Below are 27,670 nucleotides of genomic sequence, written 5' to 3'. Positions count from 1 at the left end.
TCGCGGGAAGAATGCGGGTTAATAGTCCAAGATGACCAACAGAAGTAGTCTCAATCTAGAATATAAAAAAACGGGGAAAAAGAAAAGAAAAAAAGAGAAGTGAATCCAAAATACAGAAGCGGAGAAAGATGTAAACTGCTCAAGACGTGGTTGATGTCACAAGCACTACATGTCCGGTCTTGATCAGAGAAGTTGAAGAAGAACGATCTAGCACGTGCAGATAACAAGCGCCAAGGTTCAAATCTAAAGTCTGCATGAAGAACCATTCAAGACTCAAGATCAAGCTTTAGAAGACTTATAGATAGGAATCTTGTAACTCGTAGTTGACAGACTTAGCTAGTCTTTTTCATTTTTTCATGTAATAATAGGACCGCAGACCGGAACCTCAACGAAATGGCACCTCAATCGGCTCTTCACCTCGGTATACTCCATCACTGTTCCTATTTCTGAACTACACATGGCCTGATTCCTTTATAGCCAAGGATATGTAGGCAGCTCAGATACCAGGGTTCAGTCACATTCTCCTTTCTCTTAGTTTTTGGTCTCTCTAAATAAGGGTCGGGTCAAAAAACCTGTCTCGTCGTTCTTTGTTTGAAAACTCTTCGCATTTTCAGTCAAAGAGGGGTAGCTGTAGATAAGTGATTTTTGACCCTTCCCAAGATTTTACATATTTTAGCATATTAATATTTAGTTTAGTCCTAATATCGCTATTTCAATTAGTTTAGACTCTTTTACTTTATTTTATCAAAAAAATAAAAACTACAAAAATATTTTCTTTTATTTAGCTAATTAATATTTTAACTAGTCACTTTTAATTTATCTAATTTACATAAAATTAAAAAATACAAAAATAGTTCCACTTTATTTTTTGGAATATTATTTTAATTTTTGCAATGATTTTAATCTAATTTCATTTTTATCTTTTAATATGATATTTGAAAAATACCAAAAAATAGGTTTATTTTAACAGTTAGCCTTATTTTAATAATTATTTTACTTAAGCAGGATTAGTTGGTAAATGAGGTCGTATTTTTAGTCCTGCTCACGGAGAAAGAATAAAATTTGGGCTCAAACAACCCATTTTTAGGCCTAATTTTCGGACCTAGCCTATAATAACCCAAACCCAATACACCTAAAAACTCTAAAAAAACATTTAAAAAGGACCCTAATTTCCTAGACCTAGGCTTCAGCCGTTGAACAGAATACAGAAGAATCTTCAGCTCATCTTCTTCAACAAGGACCTACACTCCCTAGACACAGCCGTCACCTCATAACCACAAAAATCCGCGCCTTCTCCTGTTGCTAAACCCTTCCTCTGTTTATCTATTCGTCGTAATTCCTATGCTAATCTCCATAACCTCTGCATTTACAGCGTAATACAAAGGCTTAAGTCTAATTACTTGCTAAATAGATCTATCTTTTTCTTCTTTTTTTCAATGTCAAAAAATGGGTGGAGGAGCTGCTGCTACACTACAGAATGATGTACCTTGGAGAGTTGCTTCTGGTTCAAAGCCAATCCCTAACATTCATCACTCCCCTATTCTTCGTATCCCTCAAAACCCTTATTCCAATTATGCCTTCTCCGTTAGGAAGGACCCAGATCCAATTGGAAGTGGATTGGGGATGGAGGCTATTGTTAGAAGCTGCACGTCCAGATTGCATTGGTCTTGGACAGATTGCACCTATTAAATTACTGGGGGTTAAGTTGTGCCGATTCGAGGTTGTGGATTTAATTTTCTGGTCAGAGGCTAGCGTTGGAAATTCTGCTTCCCGTAAGGTCCATTTCTCAGCTTTACATCTATTTAAGCTTTGATGAGTTCTGGAAATTAATCTCATTGAATGAATACAGTTTGGTTGTTTCACTGTGTCCTACATGACTTATGATCTTTCCAATTAGTTAATTTCTAAAGTTGCAGGTAACTGGTGTAAAGTATCATTGCATATATATATATATATATATATGTATGTATGTATGTATAAATCAATAATAGATAGAGCTAACTGAAAATAAGAAATAATATATACACAAAGAATGAAGGCCATGAAATGGCAAAATTCAATTCTTGATTCACTATCACCGCTTGATGTCTACTGTATAAACTTTCTTAAAAAGATATAGATTGAAAAGGAAAATATAAATACAGTAGATTCCCCCTACACTTTTAGCTAATAGGTTTTATTAATCTTATAAAGGTCCATTCTATGTGTCACGATTCAAAACCCTTTGTGACTGAGTTTTTGTTTATGAATTTTATTAATATTTAATTTGTCAAATGCACATCTATGAGTAAAAATGAGGAAAGGGAGTGTTAGCTAAACAAATGGTTTTTGTAATTGTTGGATGATAAATTTGGGCATACGAAAATTGAAAGATAATCTAGGCTGTGTGGTTTCGAATTTAGAAACCTAAATATTTACTTCAAGTGATTAATGTAAGTGATTATCTTGGTCTCATTTTAATTTTATTTACTTGTTCATAACGCTCGGAGCATACTTAGGCCATTAATATTCTTAAACATCGTAGCTTGCTTTAGGCACGATCAATAATAAATTATCGTGACCATGGGTACAAAGTACTAAGACTTAGAGTTATGACGACCTGCTTATAGATGTTTTTTTCCTCTTCATCTTTGGCATCCATTCACATTATCAATGACCCTTACTGACCTTGCACTAATCCTTCTGTACCAAGGATAACAAAATCCCTCGCTCGCGATGGTGACACTTAGTGTAAGTGGCACATACAGTCTCTTAAGCTTAACTTTGCTCACCTTGCTCTAGGGAAGCGTCTCCCTAAATGACCATTCTCTGAATTCATAATGGATCTTCTTCTGTTGTCCATTCTATTATTGCCGGAATGCAATCTGAAATTCTAATGATGTTGATCATTATCAAATCACTAAATCCCTAATTCATGTTTACTTTATCTTCAGCCCATACTGATCTCTATTATTCTCTGGTCTAGCTTTTCCTATTTGTAATCTCGTTAGGGTCACGAACTTACTTCTTAAAATGAGGATATGACTTCATGGCCTATACTCTTTTGTTGTCCCAAGGCCTGTCACCTCTCGTCTCTTCATTCACTTGACTAGACTCTGTAATAGTGTCATTTCTGCTTTTTCCTTTTTTTTCCTACCGTCGTTATCCATATATCACACCTTATTCATAATGCTTCATTATCTCTCTTCTCATTACTCTGCTAATATTTCTGCATATCCTTTTTCTTGTGAAAACTTCAACATGACATTCTTTTGCTTTTAGCTCTCCTTGCTTCATTTATCGGCTCTTCGGGTTGCTCAATGTCCTCGCTCTACCAGGGACGAGAGTCGCATTAAGGTAATATTAATCCCATCCAAGCTTTCAGTGCCTATCTTCTGATTTTTTTTCATGCTAGTATTCACATCTAATCGTAATATTCTAGAGTGCAGCATCTAAGTGTCTCCCAAGAAAATCTATTGGCACATTTGTAATACCCTTCGGAAATGTCAACTAACACAAACAATCCATTCACCACTTTGGGTTACTCTAACCCCAGCCGGATCTTGATATCCCGTCCTTCTCTTAACTAAACCTGTTAGCACCCACAGGGCATAACTGAAATAGGTGTGACCAATTGTACATACCTCTGTTACTACTATTGAAGTTAACTCAAAAGGCTTATATCTCTCTTCTTGAGTTGAAAATACCGATAATCTTCATTAACTGGGTACCTCGTACCCTTTTTTACCTTGCTCCTTTTACTTACTGAAACTTGTACTTATCTTCTTCATTTCTCATTGTCCTTCACTATAAAGATGGATAGGCATTCTTGCCTTAAGGCTTCTTATCAGGAAGCTTACATCTATTAGTACACCCATGATCTGCTAAAAACATCATATTTACTTATCATAGGCATCATACAAAAATCCAATTCCTCTGACTCAGTTCTTCCACAACTATCTCTCTTTCCAACCTTCTTTCCGGATGTAGGTATCGTCTTATTACGAATAAAATAGAATTTCGGAACTTGAATTCTTATAAGTGAGCTCTACCACACGATCTAGAGTAAGAAGAAAGAGTGACAATCCTAAATGCCATGTAGCCTCCTACTTATAAGTGTAGTGCATGACACACCCATAAATAAGACTCTACTAGACACGGCTTGTAGACTCCCTAGGACAAAACTGCTTTGATACCACTTTTATCACGACCCAAATCGATGGGCCGTGACCGACACCCGGTACCTTACTCTACCGAGTACCAACATAACATATCTTTTCATGTCATACTATCATAGATACCTGAGCTGGAGAGGCTATTGTGAAATAGGTAGAATACAACAGGTAATGCCAACTTATACGTAAGACATATAGGCCTCTAAGACCAAAATATCCACTTGAACATTGAACATAGGCCGACAAGGCCATACAATTTTTTACGTACATGACATCTGTTTACAAGCCTCTACGAATACATAATTTTCATAAAGATCGGGACAGAGTCCCGCCATACCAAACAATACACATCTAACTCATACTAACCAAGCAAGTAACTCCGAAGCGAATGGAGCGCACCAACATCTTCTGTTGAGCTGATAGTCTACTTGGAGGACTCTCGACCTATCTATCAGGACCTGCGGGCATGAAACGTAGCATCCCCAGGCAAAAGGGTCGTTAGTACGATTAATGTACCGAGTATGTAAAGCGTATAAATAAGTACATAACAGACACGAAGGAAATATAAAGTAAATGACTCCACTTGTAAATCTGAATAACTTTGTAAATCATGAAATAATTATAGTATCATGCATATGCGTATGAATATCATGTCGTGTATAGGTACATGATTTATAACATCATCAGCCTCTGAGGGCATCCCATCATATCATCTTGGCCACTATGGGCAAAATCATCAACGAATACTAGCTGATCAGGTGGTGGTGCGTATATAACGCCATAACCTTTCCCATATCCCCTATACATATATATACATACATATATACACGTATATAACATCATCTGGTCATGGGTCAATGTACATGAATGCAATACATAAAAAGTACGTTAATAAAATCTTTCGGAATGTCATAAGACCATTATACCTTTGAATAATATCATGAAGTAAACTTTTTCAACTTACGTATTTTTTTTGGGACCCATGACCAGATGATAGAATAATATGACACATGGAGAATCAAGAATATAGGCATTTCTAATATTTTTATGAATACAGTCATGTATGGAAATTGTGCATTTGCACGTTTCGTTTGTGTCGTATGGATCATGCCAAAAGAAAGAAAGAATAGCCTTAACATACCTGGAGTAGGGAAAACTCCGTATAATATTCTTGGAGAGGATTGCACTGTACTCCTTTAGAACCACAAATTTTACGTTGCTACGATTCTAACATTTCTCGTTGGAATTGTTTTGATGCAAGAATTTTCGTTGGAGCCTGGATTAAATTTAGCTATTGTTCTTGAAGTATTTTGAATCTATGAAGAATGATATTGAAATGAAGATGGACGTTTTGAACTTTGTCCAAAATGAAAATGGAATCAAGACTTAGTAGTAAGTCTTTCTTTTGTCCAAATGAAAAATGAGCCAAGACTTGTAATAAGTCTTTACTTTAATTTCAAATACATCTTAGATAGCCACCTATTCAAGAAGACTAATGAGTCATTTCTTAGTTTTGTGGCTTTTTACCACGTTTTTTGGGGGGTGGGGGGAGGGAGATTTAGTCTTTATCTCATTTTTTAATAATTAACTAGGCAATGTCCCGTTACCCGGTTATTAATCAATTACCCGCATAATTAAAAACTATTTCCACTTACTTAAAATACTACTCACTTTTCACATACCTTATACACATTACTATCATGTCCATGTGGTACCTTGTATGGTACTAGTCCATAAATACCTGGTATTTTAGCTCAAGTCGTATATTACCCCAAAAATGCCCAACTTTGACGAAAATTCATTTTCTTGGACTTGCTTCTCCTTTCACCTTCACGAATTTACTCATTACTTGTGAAATAGCATAATCCTTATAATCTCCAAATAATCTTTTACTTGGACTGATGTCAATTACCTTACGGCAAATTCAACGTACAATACTACGGGGTGCAATAACATCGTAACTTAATACTATGAAGCGTAACATCTCCGTAATGTAATACTGTTGGGTGCAACACTATCGTAACTTAATACTGCGAAGCGTGACATCATCGTAATGTAATATTGCAAGGCATAACATCATCCTAATATATTACTGCAGGACGTAACATCATCGTAAAATATTACTGCAGAGGGTAACATCATCGTAATATATTACTGCAGAGCATAACATCGTTGTAATACTGCGGGGCGTAACAAGTATACAACCAAGGATTATCAAGTGTTAGACCACTTCCAATTGCAGCCAATAATTTTGAGTTGAAGCAAGGGTTGCTTCAAACCCTTCAAAACTTTTGTGTATTTAGAGGGAAGATGAACGAAGATCCAAAAAACCATCTAATGGACTTCAAGGAGATCATGAATACCTTTCAATACAATGATGAGTCACAAGATGCGGTTTACTTAAGAGCATTCCCCTTGACACTCAAAGATGATGCAAAGCAGTGGCTTCGAAGCTTAGCCCAGGGATAAATTAGAACATGAGATAAGATGACCAAAAAATTTCTCGATAAATGTTTCTCATCTGCTAAGACGGGCAAGTTTAGAAGAGAAATCCATAACTTCTGTCAAAAAGAGACTGAAACTGTTTTTGAAGCTTAGGAGAGGTTTAAGGAGACTGTTAGAAAGTGTCAACATAGCGAAATTGAACTCTGGATGCAACACCATGGATTTTGGGATGGATTGACACTGGCCACATATAGAACATTGAGCAATGCAGCTGGAGGCCCGTTAATGAGGAAGACTCTAGAGGAGATAGTTACAATTCTTGATGAGTTGTTTGAAGATGCTAATCACTGGCCCGCTGAGTGTGGTGAAAGAAGAAAATCAACCAGTGTTCACCAAGTTGATGCTAATACATCTGTGCTGGTACAACTTGATGTTATAGCCAAAGAAATATGGAAGCTGACCTTAGCCTCGATACAAAGTGAGCCATATGCAGCATGTGATATATGTGGAAGAGGACACCCTATTCATGAGTGTCAAGCCTCAATCGAGGATGTTAATGATGTGGGGAATTATAACTTTAATGCAATGGGTCAGAAGCACCCCGGTTTTTCATGGAGTTCATCTGGGGGAACCACAAATTCATGGCGACAAAACAACCCCATATTTTAGGGACATGGAGCTTCATGTTTTACGAATCAGCCAAGGCTGTAGTTTCAGCCTCAACAATCCAATCAACGTGGTTTAGAAGATATAATGAATGCCTTCAATGTCAATACATATGAGAGGCTAGGTGCTCATGGTGCAACTATCAAGGAACTTGGCACATATTTGCAAAACTTGGAGAAGTAAGTGGGGCAAACTGCAACATTATTGCTTGAGAGAGTCCCAGGACTATCCCAGCTGATACTGAGAGAAATCCTAAAGAAATGGTGAATGCTGTGACCTTAAGAAGCAGGCAAGTGTTGAAAGATCTCACTTCAATCCAAAAAGAGGTTGTACCTGAAAAAAAGTAGGGAGCATCTGAAAAATGAAGTTGATAAGAAGAATAAAGGCAAGAAGGGAGCTGACAAAAAAGAAGAAGGAGGAAACCTCAAGAATGAAAGAACCTAATGAGAGGCAGCATATGATTGCTCTACCTTTCCCATAAAATCTATATAGAGAAAAACTGGACAAGCAGTTTGAGAGATTTTTAGATATGCTGAAACATGTTCAAGTAAATTTGCCATTCACAGAAGTGCTATCATAAATGGCAGCTTAAGCCAAATTCTTGAAGGAGATCCTGACAAAGAAGAGAAAGATAGAAGAGACCTCAATGGTCAAACTCACAGAGCATTGCAGTGCAATCTTGCAAAACAAACTCCTATAAAGGTATGGAGATCCATGGAGTTTTACTATACCTTGCTCTTTAGGCACTCTGAACTTTGATAAATCATTATGTGATTCTGGTGCCTCAATTAATTTAATGTCTCTATCTATTTACAAGAAAATGGAGAAGGAGATTGGAGAGATAAGGTTGGTGCCAATATCTTTGCAGCTAGAAGAACAAACGACTTTGATACCGATGTCTCAGTTCGGGTGGATAAGTTTGTATTCCCTGTAGATTTTATAATGGTCAAGATGGAGGAGAACAAGGAGGTCTCCTTCATCCTAGGAAGACCATTCTTATCAATGGGTAGAGCGATACTAGATATACACGAGAGAAAGCTCACGCTGAGAGTGAGTGAGTAGACTGTGACTTTCAAGATAGATGTAGAAATGGGGGTGACAAAGGAGAATCCAACTGCAAGTGTTGAGTGAAAAGTGAAGGGTTCGAAAGAGAAGGCTGCAGGGAGTGAAAATGAAAAGTGTACGGTATATCCCAAGAAGGCTGAGAAGAAGTTGTTTGCATGGATGTGTGCACTAGTTCGGGCGTGAAGATTGGAGCTCGACTTTGATTAAGACCTAACTAGATGTTCAGGGAAGTTTCCTTTACCATATGCTTTTGAATTGTGTGTCATGGTGTCACAACCCAAATTCCACTCAGGGTTGTGATGGCACCGGACACCGCTGTCAGGAAAGCCAACCTTACTTAATTAAATTCTCGTTTAAATAATTTTGAAAACTATGATTTTTCCTTTAATTTTACCAGTAAAAGATAATCGTTTTAAATCAAATATGTATGTTAAGAAGTTAATACAAGATACCTCATAATCATCCCAGAACCCAGTGTCACAAGTGGACAAGCATTTACTAGAGAATGCAATAAAATACAGTAACTGTCCGGAATACTAGTGGACAAAATGAAAAATACAGTAAAATACTCTAAAGGGGACTCTGCTGGCTGCCGGTCATCTCGATAAATGCAGCTCACCTAAGTCACTAGCCACACTTGAACCTCTGCAACAAAAATGCACAGCAAGTGTAGTATGCATACGAAAACAACATGTATCCAATGAGTATCCCGTCTAATCTCGAAGAAGTAGAGACGAGAGGTCGACTTCGACACTTATTAATGGTCCAATGATAAATAGAAAAAGTGTGAGGAATTCAAGGATTTCATAAAGCAAAATTTAACTCATAAAGTCGGAAAGCAGGTAAACAACTTCTCAAATAATAAGGGAGTTTCAAAGGTATACTTTTCATTATCGTTATCAATTTATCTCTGGCCAGGAAGGGGCAATTATCAACATTTAAAATTCTCAAGCAAGCAATACTAGCATGCGCATATCATGCCGAGGTCGTATGACCCGATCCAACAATATTTAAACTGTGCACTGGCAGGGGGTCGAATGGAGCGAACCATACATGCATTTATTTAATCTACCGAGGTGTTCGACCCGTTCCGAAATTAAACACATTGGGTACATAAATACGGCCCTGCATCCGCAACACCCCATTGTCCCCAACAGTAACCTACTTGTCACCACCGTGTCGCATCATGTCCTTAAGGATAAGAGAAGTGGGGGTCATCATATTGACGCTCTCTGATGAACTCATACAAAGAAGACCGAGAGACTATGCAAGCTAAAACACGATTGGGCTTCGAATCATCTAACCAAACAAACTTATTGGCCAAAGCTTGAACATCTGATGCTAGTGGCCTCCCACCCACTGTAATATATGCAAGGCCACCCATACTCACTGCCGTTCTACTCAAGGCATCGGCCACCACATTAGCCTTCCCGGGATAATACAAAATGGTGATGTCTTAGTCTTTCAACAGCTCTAACCACCTCCTCTGCCTCAAGTTGAGATTCTTCTACTTGAACGCATACAATCGACTTCGATGATCTGTGAATACCTCACACGACACACCATAAAGATAGTGCCTCCAAATCTTCAACGCATAAACAATGGTTGCCAACACTAAGTCATGAAGATGGTATTTCTTCTCATGAACCTCAATTGTCGTGATGCGTATTCAATCACCTTGCCATTCTGCATCAATACTATACCGAGCCTAACTTGAGATGCATCACAATACACCGTGTAAGATCCTGAACCTGTGGGCAACACCAACACTGGCGCCATAGTCAAAACAGTCTTAAGCTTCTGAAGGTTCAACTCACACTCGTCCGACCACCTGAATGGAGAACCCTTCTAAGTCAATCTAGTCAATGGGGCTGCTATGGATGAAAACCCCTCCACGAACCGGCAATAATAACCCGCCAAGCCTAAGAAACTTTGAATCTCTATAACTGAAGTAGGTCTAGGTTCTGAACTACCTCAATCTTATTATGAACCACCTTTATGCCCTCTCCTGATACAACATGCCCTAAAAAGGTAACAGAGTCTAACCAAAACTCGCACTTTAAAAACTTGGCATATAACTGACTATCTCTCATAGTCTAAAGTACAATCCGAAGATACTACTCATGCTCTTCTCGACTACAGGAGTAGATCAAGATGTCATCAATGAATACGATCACAAAATAATCCAAATAGGGCTTGAATATACGATTTATCAAATCCATAAATGATGCTGGGACATTTGTCATTCTAAATGTCATCACTTGGAACTTAAAATGCCTATACCAAGTCCAGAAAGTTGTCTTAGGGACATCTGATGCCCTAATCTTCAACTGATGGTAGTTATACCTCAAATCAATCTTCAAAAACACCTTGGCACCCTGAAGCTGATCAAATAAGTTATCAATCCTCGGCAACGAATATTTGTTATTGATAGTGACTTTGTTCAACTACTGATAGTCTATACACATCCTTATCGATCCATCCTTCTTCTTCACAAACAACACAGGCGCACCCCAAGGAAAGACACTGGGTCTAATGAATCCCTTATCAAACAAATCTTGCAACTACTCCTTCAGTTCCTTCAACTCAGGTGGTGCCATACGGTATGGTGGGATAGAAATAGGCTGAGTGCCCGCAACCAGATCTATACAGAAGTCAATATCTCTATCGGGTGACATCCCCGGTAGATCTACAGGAAATACCTTTGGGAACTTATACACAACTAGTACCAAATCCATGGAAGGAACCTCCGCAATAGAATCTCGAATATAGGCCAAATAAGCTAGACATTCCTTCTCGACCATGCATCGTGCCTTGACATAAGAAATAACCCTGTTAGTAGAATGGCCAAGAGTCCCTCTCCATTCTATTTGAGGCAATCCTAGCATGGCTAAGGTCACTTTCTTGGTGTGACAATCCAATATAGCATGATAAGGTAACAACCAATCCATACCCAAGATAACATAAAAAAAGTCTGCCATATCAAGAAGTAGGAGATCTACGCTAGTCTCAAGACTCCCAATAGTAATCACACACGAGAGATAGACACGATTTATAAAAATAGAATCTACCATAGGTGTAGACACATACACAGGAGCACTCAAAGAATCGTGATGCACAACCAGATATAAAGCAAAATAGGATGACACGTAGGAATAAATAGAGCCCGGATCAAATGGAATTGAAGCATCTCTATGGCTAACTTGAACAATACATGTGATAATGACGTTAGATGACTCAGCCTGAAGTCTAGCTGGGAATGCATAAAATCGAGGTTGGGCCCTACCACCCTGACCTCCATCTCTCGGACGACCTCTAGCTGGCTGACCTCTACCTCTAATGGCCTGACCTCCACCACTAATGGCCTAACCTCCATCTCTGGCTGCCTGACCCTTGCCTTTAGCTGGTTGAGAGGGCGGTGAAGCACCCGATGCCGAACGATGGCACAAGAACTTTATTGTGGTATGCCGTTTAACAATCTCAGATAGAACCTCCTGATGTGACTAGTATCCCCACACTCAAAATACCTATCCTACTATTATGGCTGCTGAACTTGGAACTTGCCCGAATGGACAGGATAACCATAGTGGCAGCTCTATATTGGAGGCATACTAATAGGACCTGATGGTGCACTGAAGGCTAGCTGCCAAGAATGAGATACATACGGACGACAATACACGAATCATTATGATATGCCAGAAACACTAACTGAAATGGCCTAGGAGGATGACTCCTACTAAAAGCACCCCTACCTCCAGATGAGGCACCGCTGAAACTACCAGAATTATGAGGCCTCTTATCAGACATCGGCCCCCTCTCTTGACCATGAACCATCTCGATCCGTCTAGCAATATCTGCGGCCCTCTGAAAATAAATATCATCTCCAATTTTCTTGGCCATTTGTAGCTTGATAGTGAAAGTGAGTCCATCAATGAATCCCCTCACTCTCTCCCTCTTAGTAGGGAGCAGGATAATGGCATGGCGAGCTAGGTCCATAAATCGAGTCCCATACTAGGTAACAGTCATACTACCTTACTGAATATGCTCAAACTGCCTGTGGTAATGCTCTTTTAGAGTGGCAGGAATGAACTTCTCTAGAAAGAGTTTTGTAACTAATCCAGGTAAGTGCAGGCGAACCAACTGGTCTATTTAACATATAATATCTCCACCATCTCTTTCCTGAACCAGTCAATTAAAACACTACAAAGTCGATCCCATTGGTCTCAACTATACCCATGTTGCGCAATACCTCGTAGCAACGGTCCAGGTAATGTTGTGGATCCTCCGAAAGTGCACTACTAAAATGAATAGGGAAGACTTGGTAAACATATCCAACCTCAACAAGGCCTTAGAAGACATAAGGGGCCTATAACCGGCCTTTACCACCATAATTGACTGAACCAGCCCAATTGGATGGGTTGCTGGAGTTTGATACAAGGGAATCGCCTGCTTCGGAGTGTGAGTAGCAGGAGTCTGCGCTCCTTCCCCAGCCTGAGAGACGTTTTGTGCCACCGCAAATGCACCAGACTCGGCCACACTCTCCATAAGGCCCACCAAGTGGACTAGAGTGTCATGAAGCACTGAAGTGGCTATGAACACCTCCGGGACCTGAGTTGGTCCAACGGGTACAATCTTAGTTGGAACCTCCTTCTCATGATCAATTTGAGGCTCTACTACGGCTGCTGCTACTCGAGCTCTAGGCTGGACTCTGCCTTGGCCTCTTCCCCTAGTAGTAGTTGTCACAGGTGGCTCCAGCTCATGTCCAACTGCAGATGTTGTGCGTGTTCTCTCCATATGCGAGAGAACAAGAATAGAGTGGTTCAATAACCAATGATAAAATAAAATCACATGATAGAGAAGCAAAGAACTGAAATTGTTCCTGGACTTCATAGCATCTAGAAGATAAGTACAGACGACTCCGTACTGATCCTCCAAACTCAAGTTAGCTTGCTCATGACTCATGAGACCTAGGCAACCTACTGCTCTGATACCAACTTGTCACGACCTGAAATTCCCATGGTTCGGACCGTGATGGTGCCTAACTTTACACTTGCTAGGCAAACCAATGTTAGATGTAGTTATTAACCATTTTGAATAATTCAAATCAAATGAAAACCAATAAACTAAATAAACTGAAATAAAGTAGATAAATCTGACAAACGATGATATCAAATATAAATCCCAAAATTGATGTCATGAATACACGAGCATCTAGAGTACTATAAATAAGTCTGAATGAAAACGTAAATGCTTGATTATAAATAAACAGCTAGGGTAATGTAGAAGGGGACTTCAGTGCTGCAAAAACTGTGCACCTGTACCTCAGGTCTCAATCGAGCACATGATCCAGGCAATATACTCACCACTGCTAGGATCGACTCCAAAATCTGCACAAAAAGTACAGAGTGTAGCATGAGTACAACCGATCCTATGTACTCTGCAAGTGCCGAGCCTAACCTCGATGAAGTAGTGACGAGGCTAAGGAGGGTCACATTCAATAATATGTACGCAACGTAATAATAATAATAATAGGAAAGGTAAAGTAGTTAACTTATGAAAAAGAACTCAATTCTTGTAATAAGAGAACCGGGAATAACCGATCTCATAATTTTATATAACACTTGAAAATCAACACAGTAACAATAATGAATACAACACAGAAAACCCATTGCAGCGCGCAACTCGATCCTACCGTACACACAATCCTCCCTTATTTCACTATATCAACATCAAGAATCACATGTAAAATATATTGCAGCACGCAACTCGATCCCACCAGATCATCATAATCAATATAATAATCCTCCCTTATTTTACCATGTCACAATTTATTAATACAAGTATTACGTACAAAGCCGTTGTGGCGCGTAACCCAATCCTACTGTATTCTACCATATCACAACCGTTGTGGCATGCAACCCTATCTATACGAAAATACAATAAATGAAATCAATCCAACAACTCAATTCACAAGAATCTCTATGATTAAAGAATTATGAAAGCAAAGCAAGAAAGGAACCACGAAAGAATCAAAGGAAGGCTACAGATAATACAAGTGCAACAAAACAAGCCAAGTAGGTGACAGTGAAGGCGTACAAGTAAGAAAATTAAGGCAAGTAGCAGTTAGTCATGGAGTCTCGGAAGGAACAAACATTTCAATACAAGAATAATTAATGACAAGCAACAAGTTACGACATAGAAATAAATTAAAGCATGTAACAGTTAAGACATGAAATAAGATAACTCATGAAATACGAGAAAGCATGGAAACAATTATTTTGACGGAGTATATATATTTGCCACCTCGCATATACGTTGTTACACACGTAATTGTCACGACCCAAGCCGATGGGCCGCGAGTGGCACCCAGTGCCTTACTCAACCGAGTACCAACGTAACATATCTTTCCTATTACATCATCATAGGTCAGTGGGTCAGAAGGGCCGTATGAGGCAACAAGAATAAAATAAGAGGGAACACTCGTCATAAAACAACCCAACCTTATATAGAAACTTGTACATGTGAGATACGGGCCTATAAGGCAAACATGGTCGTTTGTAAGCCCGAATCGTAGACCGACAAGGCCATACAAGTATCTGTATACACGACATTTATCTACGAGCCTTTAAGAGTACATAAATGTCATAAAGGCCGGGATAGACCCCGCCGTACCAATCAATACATGTACTAGTCATACTTACCAAATAAGGAACTCCGGAGTAAATGGAGCACACCAACACCTTCTGCTGAGCTGATAGCCCACTTGGAGGACTCTCACCTATCTATCGGGACCTACGGGCATGAAACGCAGCGTCTCTAGACAAAAAGAACGTCAATACAAATAATGTACCAAGTATGTAAGGAATGAAAATCAATAAATAATAGACATGAGAGAAATATGGAGTAAAAGACTCAACATGTAAGTCCAAATAACTCTGTGAATCATTAATATTTATAATGACATGTATATGCGTATAAATGTTATACCATGCATAGGTATATGTGTTCATAACATCATCAAGCATCTGAGGGCATCCCATCATATCATCTTGGCCACTGTGGCAAAATCATCAACGTATATCAGCTGATCAGGTGGTGGTGTGTATATAACGTTGTAACCTTTTCCCATATCCCATATATATACACACGTATATATACATGTATATAATACCATCTGATCATGGGTCAATGTACATGTATAAATGAATGCAATGAATGAGAAGTACGTCAATAAAATCTTTTAGAATGTCATAAGACCATTATGCCGTTGATTAATATCATGAAGTAAACTTTATCAACTTACGTATTTTCTGAGACCCATGAACAGATGATAGAATAATAGGACACATGGAGAATTAAGAACATATGCATCTCTAGTATTTCTATGAATAGAGTCATTTATGAAAATTATGTATTTGCTCGTTTCGTTTATATCGTATGGATCATTCAAAAAATAAATAAGGGATAGACTTAACATACCTGAGTAGATTTTCTTGAGAATCCCTCTAACACACGTCTTTTGCGAATAACACATAACGATGGATCGAAATAGGGGAAAACCCGTATGATATTCTCGAGAAAGATTACACCGTACTTCCTTAGAATCGCAAAATCTCATGTTGCTAGTATTAAGTAGTCTTGTATGAGATTTGATTATAGCAAATCATGTATATAATTTGTATGAAATTATATTCGATTTTGACAATATACCAGCTTCGACCATTGTCAAGTCCGGCTTAATTTTGTGCTGAAACGTGATGCTTGTATCTTCTAATCTTAAGGGGATAAGCAAACATTAGCTTGCATGTGCGGAGGGAAGTGAATATCATAATGCAAATCATGTTCAGAAAGCTAAAAAAAGAGTGTATATCTTGCTGTATGCTCTATAAATGTGACACCTTGCTACATAGTGTATGAGTCACTTAATGGATCATATGTGCTGCCACGTTGGGGGGAAATTTCCCACCCAATAATTATCCACTCATTTTCTTAATTAACTTTTTAATCTCCCATTAATCAATAATTATCCAATTATCCACATAATTAGGAATTATCTCAAATTACGTAAATGCTACTCACTTTTAACACACTTTATACACCTTATTGTCATGGTCATGTGGTACCTTGTATGACACTAGTCCATAATTCTCGGGTATTATAGCTCGCACCGTATTTTATCTCGAAATGTCAAACTTCGGCGAAACTCATTTTCTTCGATTTGCTTACCCTCTCACCTTCACGAATTTACTTACCACTTGTTTGAAATAGCATAATACTTATAGCCTCAAAATAATCTCATTCCTGAGCTTACGTCGATTAACTTACGACGAAACTTTAACGTACGAAAATGCGGGATGTAACATCTCATTTCCGGCATTCATCAATTTACTTATGGCATACTTTTACTTACGAAAACATGAGGTGTAACATCATTCCCTCCTTTGGAACATTCGTCCTCGAATGTTGACTGATGCACTTGTCATTATCATAACCTATAGCAATTGCGAATACTTTAGTACTCTTGTTGCCATCTAGGCAATTGTTTTGTAAATAAATCCAAAGGCCAAGGCATCCTTTAGGCTTCTTTCTCACACCATGACTTGTGGTCAGAATCCTTCCAATCTCGTAACTGTTGCTACCTTTTGTCATGCAGGGTACGACTCTAACCTTGTAAGTGAGCCTATGTGACTCTTCTCTCCTTTTTCCTCCGGCTTTTAACCAATCTCTAGGCCTCACTTTGTAAACATATATAGATCTTGATAAGATATCCCTCTGGGCATATATAGGTATACTGATGTTCTTCGCTTGGTACTTTGTTGAACTTACAGATATTGTTATACCTTATTTCATAGATCTGTTTATCCATCCGTATGACTTTACTGCCATAACTCTTACTTTGATTTATCGTTACTGAGGTCTGCTACTAGACTCTAGGCTACTCTCGTTGCTTATCCTATATGTATAAATCTAAGTCCTTTAACGCTTCTTCTTTACTGTTCATCTTAATACTGATGACCCAATCTTATCTCATACTTTGTAAATTGTATCTATCCTTTGTTGATTCACCTCAATTTTGATATACATTCTACCACTGATAACTTGAAACTTCTTACGTAATACATTGTCACTGGGGCTTACGTCTCATCAGGGAATATCTGAAGTGGCTTGCCTAATCCACCTAGGGGTGATACTATACTTCAATAACCATATTTCATAGCATCCCAATGTGATTCTCCTTACAAAGGTATTTTAATCATGTACAATTCATCAAATCATTACTTAATTGAAGGCCCAACCGTCGTCCTTTATTTATCGTGATTACACCCTCATTCTACTACCAGGGCAGCATTCCATCTCTTCTAAATGCTATTAGTTTTACACTCCTTTGAGTTCATTTAGGCTATACTGAACCTTCTATAACTTAGATAAACCATTAGCTCTCTTATTTTCATGGGCTTAATCCTGAGGACTTATCCATTTCTCGTCACTTTCTAACCCGCCCTTTATTATCCTTACTCCTGTCATAAAACCTTATCGCTTTACTATACTTTAGCTTGCGACCTATACATATCTATTTATACTACTTGTAACCGTCCTTCAACTTGCTTGAACCATAGATTTCCTTATGTTATTCTGGAACATCAAGCGAGACATAATATCGTCTCTAACTCTTCTTTACTCTCTTGGCTAGATCTCTTGATACCTAGAAAACACAAGTTGGAAGATATGCCACTGACGATGCCGCTATCAATCCTGGTTACTGAATCCCAACTTTTTTAGCCTTTTGTCCGAAGTATGGACAATTCACAACCTTCTGCATTTGAGTATCTCGTACGTTGTTTACCTTTACCTTACTTATCTTAAAATCTTGTATCATATCTTCTATGTATTTCACAACCTCCCTTCCACATAAGTATAATTTACATCAACAACTTAAAGTTCTATTATAATAACTGCACCTCTCGTGCATACACAATCCAGTGGGAGCTTCATGCTGACTTCTTATGAGGCTGGTACTATTCTAACTGGCTTTATTGTAGGGCCGTTATAGAATATGGCTATTGTACTATCTGTCTTGTACCTCTGATATGAAGAGTGATCCTGCAATTTTCTCAATCATAATTTCTATAATTTTCTCGGTCCAATAATCAGACTCTGATTTACTTAGTTGAAATAACTCTTTAGTTTCCTCTTTCTTCTGATAAACCTTTATGTACGCTTAAGCTATCTTTCGATCTACGACTCATAATATTAGTTATTACTTTAGCCTTTTATGGACGCTCTGGAATATCCCTGATACAATCTTCTAACAATTCAATCTTTGTATATGACGCGGGCTCAATTCTTTCTTTTAACTTATACGGGAGTCTTGTACGGCTGTATGAATGTCTATATATATGTTGTATGGATAATACTTCGAAATCTTAAGTGCATTCATAACATAACTAACTCTGGATCATTGATCGAATATGTAACGACCCAATTCTAGTTTAGGCCGTGATGGCGCCCAACATCATTGCTAGGCACGCCAACAATGAATTATCTAGTGATCCCCATTTTTATTAAGTTATCAAACATCTAACTTTCCTTAAATTTAAAGGATTTAATAAATAACGTATTTTTAAAGCAATCAAAAGTGAAGATAGCTAAATGAAATCATAACTGTAGAAATACAACCCAAAATCATAAGTCCACTAGTGTGTGCCAAGACCCGGTGTCACAAGTGTATGAGCATTCTAGAAGAATATACAAAAGAATAGTAGTCTAGTGTCTGAAATGTAATACACAAAAAATATAACAAAAGGAAGACTTCAGCTACTGCAGTACGGCTCAGAAGGGCAGCTCACCGTGTAGTCTCGAAGTGAGGATCAAATATGTGCGCCAGACAGGTAACCAGATGCACTCGCCTCAGATCTTGTACAATCAAGTACAGAAGTGTAGCATGAGTACATAAACAATATGTACCCAGTAAGTATCCAGTCTAACTTCGAAGAAGTAGTGACGAGGGATCGACTTTGACACTTACTATGGGCTAACAATATTGCATTTAAACTTTATAATAAGCATGGATTTCACGAATAATATTGAAAGCTCAATAACAGAAAATGATGAATTCTTCTCTCACAAATTATAACGACCCCGCCGGTCGTTTCATGAGTTACTGCTCCATTTTTCCTATTTATATTTTTGTTGCCTTATTTAGCTGTATTATGTGGTATCGGGTTGGTTGGTTCGGGTTCGGAGTGGTTTTGTAGAGAAATGAGACACTTAGTCTCTTAAATTAGCCTTTTAGTTGAAAAAGTCAACCGGAAGTTGACTTGTGAGTAAACCATCTCAGAACTTGGTTTTTATGGTTCAGATAGCTCCGTGAGGTGATTTGGGACTTAGGAGCGTGATTGGAATGTATTTTGGAGGTCCGTGGTAGTTTTAGGCTTGAATTGGCAAAATTAGAATTTTGGCGTGTTACAGTTGGTAGTGGAAATTTGATATAGCGGTCGGAATGGAATTTCGAAAATTGAAGTAGGTCTGTTGTGTCATTTGGGATGTGTGTGCAAAATTTCAGGTCATTCGGACGAGGTTTGATGGACATTTTGATGATTTGGTGTTTTGATGTTGTTTTGGGCGTTCCGAAGGTTGAAACAAGTTTGAATGATGTTATGGGATGTGTTGGCATGTTTGGTTGAGGTCTCGAGGTCCTCAAGTGAGTTTTCGGTTGTTAACGGATCAAATTCTTGTTTTTAGAAGTTGCATATTTCTTCAATTCTATGTTGCAGAGATTTGTCCTTCGCGTTCGCGAGAGGGCTCTCGCGTTCGCTAAGGGATGTGAAGTGAGGCAGGAGAATTTTCCTTCGCGTTCGCGATGTTGGTCCCGCGTTTGCGAAGGGTGAGGCAGAGTGTGCATCGCGAACACGAAGTAGGTCCCACGTTCGCGTAGAGTAATTGGAGCAGCTGGGTTCCTAGGATTTTGTGCTTCGCGTTCGCGAAGGCTTGGACGGTTGAAGCATCGCGTTCGTGTGTAGTATGTCGCGTTCGTGAAGGAGGAATAATTGGTCAATGAATTTTTGTGCTTCGCGAATGCGAGGCTTTGACCGCGTTCGCGAAGAAGGAAATATCATCTGGGCAGAATGTTTAAATAGTTGCATTCGCGATTTTTGGCCTATTTTCCACTATTGTTGAGCGGTTTTGGAGCTTTTTGAGAGGGATTGAAGAGGAAATCGAAGGGAAACACTTAGAGGTAAGATTTTTGAACTCAATATTCGATTCTATGATGGTTTCTACCCAATTAGACATGAAATTAGTAGGATTTAAAGTCTAAAATTTTGGAATTAGGGCTTGAAATTTGAGGCTTTGATTTAAGGATTTGAGGGGCCATTTTTGGTCGGATTTTGATGTGTTTGGTATGTATGAACTCGTGAGAGTGTAAGGATTCTAATTTTGTAATTTTTATCGGAATTCGAGACGTGGGCCTGGGGGTCAGATTTGGCCAATTTCGGGATTTTTGAGTTAAATTGATTATTTTTGCTTGGGCATTGTTCCTTCAGCACGTATTAATGGTATAATACTGGTTTTGGTTAGATTTGGAGCATTCGGAGGCCGAGTTGAGGGTCAAAGGCATCGCAGGCTAGAGTTTAGACCGGATTGAGGTATGTAATGATTGTAAATGTTCTCCTGAGGTTATGAAACCCCAGATTTCACATTGTTGTGCTACTTTAAGGTGACACACATGCTAGATGACGAGCGTGGATTCGTGCACTGAGGGGCTGATTACGAGTGATTGTGAAGTAGCCTGAGGGGCTAGTTCTGTCGATATTTTGCCTGAGGGGTGTGAGCACGTGATTTTTGCCCTATGTGAAATACTCCTACAAATTAAAGAAATGGATTTTTCCCAATTGTTTGAAATTTTATAGGATTTTTGTAGGATTTTTGTTAATTTTTTTGCATTTCTGTGCATGTTTACTTTTATTAAAATCATGAAAAGTACCAAAATTATCATGCATTGCATTTAGATTCTATGTTTATTTTTGCATTCTTAGCTTTTAACTTGGGATTATTAATTTTTCTCTTTTAAGTTAGGATCACTTAATTTTTTATTAATCTTATGATTTGATAAGTAGTTTGATATTATAACTTAGATTAATTTAGGGTTTAATTTAGAATTTTTATTAATTAAGGAAAAAGAAAAGAAAAATAAAAGAAAAAGGATTAAAATAGGAAAAAGAAAAGAAATATTGGTCTTTAATTTCACTGAGCTAATTAATACTGAAGCCCAAAAATGTTGCCCCAAATCCGCCCCAAACACACCCCAAACCCGCACCAAATCCAAGCTCAAAATAAAATTACCCGGTCTAGCCTCCTATCTAAACCAAACGACCCCGTTTTGCCCGTCTTTTATCACAGCCGTTGGATCTTACTGATCCAACGGTTCAGAACTAACCTTCCATTCGATATAAGATTGTCCTAACTGATCACCCCCAATTTCGAACCCCCCCATTTTGTCTCTTTTACAAACCCTAGTTAACCTAGCTGCTCCCAAATTACCAAACCCCACCGGCCGGCGACACAACCCCAATCGACCCCAAGTTCACACCCTATAATCACCAGGCATCCCCAAACACAAAACCCCTAACAATTTCCCCAAATAATCTTTGGAACTCATCGAATCCTAGATCTATGGTTTGACCTAGTTTCTGCGTTTTGAGATTTTCTTGAAGTTTCTGCTCGTTTTGGATGGAAGTCTACCCAAATAGGTTACTCTTGAGCGGAGTAGTCATTTAGGTCAACTTCGAGCCCTATCGAAGCATCTTGAAGCCTGTCATTTGGGTCGATCAGTAAATCCTTGACCTCTACTCTTTGTTTTTGTTTTCTCTTCTGTTTTTCTTTCTTTATTTCTCTTCTTCTCAATCGGTTTTGTTTGCATGATAGTTTGGAACGCTTATCAAGCGAGTTTTATTCATTTTTTAATTAGTCAATTGTGTTCAATCATTATTAGCATGTTTAAGTTCTTGGTTAATTACAATTTGCTTTAGGGTAATTTAGAATGAGCTTGATTAGCTATTTTAGGATAATTCAAATAAGCTAATTAGTTAATTGAATGTTTGATTCTGATTTGCACCATTTTCTTTTTCCCTTTTACATGAATGTTTTGATTCTGATGCTGGCTGGATAAAAATGGTGTTCAGCCTAGGCCTGAGTTAAATATTACACTTGGGCCTGTTTGAGACCATTTGGCCACGACTTGGGCCTGTTTGCCAGGGCAGTTGGCCCAAAACTGAAGGGAAAGGTTCTAGAAAGCGTACATCTGCCTAGACTTGGTGGAAAGAGCATGTGGAAATATCTGAATATGGACAGCTGTCCCAAAGCTACCCAGTTTCAGTTACAGAAAGATTCCTTTCTTGAAAGCTGGGGGTGTTTTTTAGAAAATCAGGCTTAAATATAGGGTTTGAAATGAACCAAAAAATGAGGAAGGGGTAATAGTAAAAGGAAAAATCAAGTTTTGTTGCCCTAAAACCCTCCTATAAGAAGCTCATTTTCCTGAATTCTAGGGCAGAGATGGGGAGGATCCAAAAAGAGAAAACGACTGAAAATTTTTCCAAAAAAAAAAACTACTCAAGTTTTGAGCTTGATTTCTTTCTTTGGCTAAAAAGTTTAGAAGTGGTCTTTCTTGGGATTTTCTGGTTTTTCTAAGCTAAAATATGGATGGATATTGAGGCTATTGAGTTGATGATTACTACTGTTCTTTGCGGCTGGACCTGTTATTGCTTTGCTGCTATAAGCTGATTTTCAAATACATTTCTAGTTTTCTTTTTGTTGTATCCAGGTACTCCTTTGAATCTCTGAAATTTGAAGTGAATATGACAATGCATGTGTTAAGGCTGATGTGATTAGTTATCAATTTTTCCAAAATTGGTTCCTAGGTTCTATTAATTTGTATATCTCTTCTTCTATTAGTCACTGTTCTCTTTCGCATATCAGTAGATGTAAATCTGTGTTAGAGTATAAAAGTTGTCATTGTAACACATGAATTTTAGGACTTGAATTATGTTTGTGTTAAGAATCTTGCCAAAAGTGTTAGATGTCTGAACCAAGTGTATGTACACTGTGATTTTAGTTATGGGTCTATGTTGGAGTCATTTGAGTCTCTAATATGGCGAGTTTAGGAATGATGTTTGGAGTTTGGTTATCGCTATTGCATACAGTCTTATTAAAAAGGTTTTATCTCATTCTTTAGGTCCTCTTAGTGTAAGATAAATCTACTGGTTCTTTAACACTGACTCATGAAATTGATACAGGTGTGAGGTTATGAAATTCCGTGAAAAACAGAAATGAACACAATTACGGGTTGTAAATGTGTCAATATCATTCCTTCTGCTTTAATACGTATGTGTGTGATGTTGACATAAACAGAAGCCTGACGTTGTACATCTTGGTGGTGAATAAAATTTATGAAAAAGTTAAAGCAGGATTAAAGGTGCAGAAGTTATAGTATCTTGTTAAAGTGAGCAATGTGGTATGCATGACAATTTTGTTATCAGTTGCTACGCTGTTGTTTGATCCTCTTGTTATAGTTTGTGAATTAATTGAAAATTGGTTAATGTATAATGCTTAGGTTTTGGCTAGCTTGGCCCTACTGTATCATGCTATTCCCATGGTTGACATCACTGTTCAACGAGTTCTTTGTGTTTGGGCCCTTATGTTAAATAACTTAATAAAAGCTGGCCCATTACTTTCTACAATCTAAGGCAGCGGATTTAATATCTTAGAAACATTATATTAGATGTAGCCATAATTCAATAGGCATCGCGATAATCTTAAACTTAGTCTTGAATTAAACATGAGCATTTCGTAGTTTGCCTTAGGAGCTAATTAAATCATCACAACTACGGGTACGACTCCCGTGGTGTAGTTGTGATTTCTAATTTTAAATTAGTTTTAAGTGTAGATATCCTAGTTCGTTCAATTTGAATGCGTTTCCTTTGAAAGAAACCGAGGTGTGCCATTCACACAATTGAATCACCTAATTTATGGACCTCATATTAATTATCTTAACTAATGTAGAAAAACGCCTTGAATTCTCGTAGTTTGCTTTAGGCGCGTTAATTAAGTAAAGTGTCATAGCTAGGGGTACGGTTCCCGTGACATAGTTGTGATACATAATTTTAAAATCCAGGAGTACATTTATGTGACCCGGCTGCAATTTAATCTTGTTAATAAAATAAACATGTTGTGGATCGTGGGTATGGTTCCTGTGACATGATTCGCAATGTGTAATCAAATAACTAGCTATATGACAATCAGATTATTAAAAGAGGTTTTAAAAGGGATAAAATGCACATAGGTTTCAAAATGTTTTAAAATCAGATAAATAGACCAATAATAATAGTTGAGCGACCGTGTTAAAACCACGGAACCGGGAATGCCTAACACGTTCTCTCGGATTAACAGAATTCCTTACCCAGATTTCTGTGTTCGCGGACTGCAAAACAGAGTCAATCTTCCTCGATTCGGGATTTTAAACCGGTGACTTGGGACACCATAAATTATCCCAAGTGGCGACTCTGAACTTAAATAATAATCCTATTTCTATTATTGACACTTTAAGTGGAAAAACTCCCCTATACCCCTTCTGGGGTAGAAGAAGGAGGTGTGACAGCTCTGGCGACTCTGCTGGGGACAAGAACCCAGAACTTCTGGTTCAGGGTTCAAAAATTCGAGCATAGAATAAATATTATATTTGGCTTTATTTATTATCTAATTTTTATCACATGTTTGTGCCTAATGTGCTAAATACTGCTTTTTACCGCTTTGATATTATTTGGCTATATATAAAATGCTACGAAACCCTTCTTTTCTCATCTTCGGGGAAGTGCACGCTGGAGTGACTTCTTTTCTGTTAGTGTCATACCTTAAATTAGAAAGAGGCTCAGATAAGTTACAAAGCCGGATGACCTTTTGGTTCCCGGTCCGTAGCCCCCCCTCCCGACTCGAGTTGTCCGCTCGGCTACACAAGTCTAGAACAATATACCCAGGTTTTAAACATAGAATAACACAGCCTCATGCCGGATCACTAGTAAGAACGCTTGTTTGCATCATGTGCATTTGACTTTGGAGACTCAACACAGGGGTTGGGTCCGTCTAGGACAAGTATACCCAAAAATAAAAGACCATCCTGATGCATCCTAATGTGCTACATGTTGCAATCTTCAAGGGTAAAAGGGGTCATTTGGCAGACCAATGAGGTTTGAGGGTAAATAAGAAAGAAAAGAGGTTGAAGTATAAAAATGAAGCAAGTGGGGCCCAGTTATAATTTTCTTTCACACTTTTTCAAGAAAAAAAAAACAAAAAGAAAAAAAGAAAAATGAAAAATTCCAAAAAAAAGTTTGCACTTTCCTCGTCATTTTTTCAAAATAAAATCAAAAAGAGGAAAAGAAAATCCAAAAAGAGTTTACATGTTTCATCATTTTTCAAAAAGGACAAAAAATATATTTTCTCTAAGTTATTTATTAATTTTATTTCCCGTTCGTATCCAATCTACCTGAACTATGCATACCTGATTCTCGTCTTTCGGGGCGGGATATGTAGGCAATCCACATAGGGTCCGGTCTTCCTAGTGAGTCTTAGGTTCTTGGCTTCGCTGGGTCTTAGCCAAATCTTGTATTTTTAGCCAATTTTAGCCACATAGGTTAATTTTAGAAAAACAGTCACAATTATGTCTTGCATGTGTCTAACAGGAAGTGTTATTGTCTCACACAATATTTTAGGCCTTTAACTTTATTTTGCCTTAATTTTCTCTTACAGGTATGGGTCTATTTACTGGAGTTTGAGCATGACAGACACCCCAAGACCATCCAGTCAGGATCGCTTATTCAGGAGTTGCTTAAGAAGATTTTTTTTCGTCTTTTACCTTCTACTTTTGTACGGTAATGTCGAGTTTTTTGTTATTTTACTTTCTATTTTGTATTTGAAAAAGTGTGATATAACTCAAAAATCCAAAAAAAGAGATTTGCGTTTTATATTTTCGTTAGAAGTTTTCTTTAGAATACTAATTCTAGAAATGAAAAAAAAAATTCCTTTGAATTGGTTTTTCTTAGGAAATTAGTATTTGGAGCTCAAAATAAAAAAAAGTATTTTTATATTTCCTTTAGTATATTAAGACTAAAAATTTTTTAAAAAAGAGAATTTTCTTTTAGTACCCCTTTAAAAGTTTTCCTTAAGAACTTAATTCCAAAAATCCAAAAATATTTTCTTTTGAGGTTCATCTTTGAGAAATTAATGAAAAAGGAATAGAAAAAAAAATCTTTTTATTTTTACTAGAACTTTAGGATACTATACATAGAAGAAAAAAAACATACTTTATCTTTTGTTTATCTTTAAAGTTTCTTCCTTAGGTAATCAAAAACTGAATTCCAAAAATATTTTTTATCTTGTTCATTTCTCGTTTCGAAATCTTTCTTCAAGGATGTCAAATGAAAATTCAAAATATTTTTCTTTGGTTTATTCTTTAGATTTCCTTCCTAAAAAAAAGAAGAATCAAAAAATATTTTTCTCTTCTAGGATTTTTTCATTAATAATTTCCCATAGAATATTTGTTTCAAAAAGAAAAACAAAGAGAGAAAAATATATGCTCATTAAGTTTGAGTTTAGAATAAGTTATAGAACATTAAGTATAGAAAATTCAAAAAAAAAGAAATTGCTTCTTTTATTTCTCTTTTCTCATCAGAATAGTCATTAGGTAACAAAAAAGAAAAAAGAAAATATAAAAGAAAAGAAAAAGAGAACATTAGTTTGTTTACTTTATTCTCGATCTCCCGAACTACGTTTGATCTGATTCATGCAGCATCATGATACGTAGGCAACCTACATCGGGTTCGATCGAATCATTTTTTTTATTATTATTAAAAGAAAAAAAAGAAAAGAAAAGGAAAAAAAGAGGATGAAGTTGTGGGACGTGAGAAATGAGAGGAAAGAAAAAAGCGATAATCAGAAAGAAAAAAAGGAAGGAAAATGAGCAAGCCAAGAAGTACTATAAAAGAAAAGAAAAAAGAAGATTGAAATGAACAAAATTGAGATGATGCCAAATGACCTTGTGACCCTCGAAGTCATTCTAGAACCGTTAATTGTTGCTAGTTGCATTGCACACAATGTGATATTTTTAGCTGTTAAATGCCCTAATACTAACAGGATGACCCCATTTTGTTCCTTTTGTTATCTTCATTGAGCAGAAGGATGGTTGGTTTGTAGTTCTTAAGTAACTCATCCATACAACACAAGGTCAAAGAGTAGGATAGCAATCGCTAGCGAAGACTTGGACACATGGGTTATTGATCCGTCTAAGGGAATTG

The 27,670-nt window shown here is 37.6% G+C and overlaps 2 long non-coding RNA genes and 1 other non-coding gene across 3 annotated transcripts; 2 read left to right on the top strand and 1 right to left on the bottom strand.

The window, feature by feature from the left end:
• Window positions 1–1,183: 1,183 nt before the first annotated feature.
• Window positions 1,184–26,343, top strand: LOC104240645 (uncharacterized). The gene is made up of 2 exons (XR_011402425.1): window positions 1,184–1,777; window positions 26,127–26,343. It is a non-coding gene; the product is annotated as an uncharacterized lncRNA (long non-coding RNA).
• LOC104240644 (uncharacterized) lies at window positions 3,057–23,962 on the top strand. The gene is made up of 2 exons (XR_011402426.1): window positions 3,057–3,336; window positions 23,621–23,962. It is a non-coding gene; the product is annotated as an uncharacterized lncRNA (long non-coding RNA).
• Window positions 6,690–6,796, bottom strand: LOC138878862 (small nucleolar RNA R71). Its single transcript, XR_011402634.1, has one exon. It is a non-coding gene; the product is annotated as a small nucleolar RNA R71 (small nucleolar RNA).
• Window positions 26,344–27,670: the final 1,327 nt, after the last annotated feature.

The sequence above is a fragment of the Nicotiana sylvestris genome, chromosome 9, assembly GCF_000393655.2.
Source record: "Nicotiana sylvestris chromosome 9, ASM39365v2, whole genome shotgun sequence".
Lineage (NCBI taxonomy): Eukaryota > Viridiplantae > Streptophyta > Magnoliopsida > Solanales > Solanaceae > Nicotiana > Nicotiana sylvestris.
The sequence above is the reverse complement of the archived record's forward strand: the minus strand, read 5'-3'. Positions and strand labels throughout refer to the sequence as shown.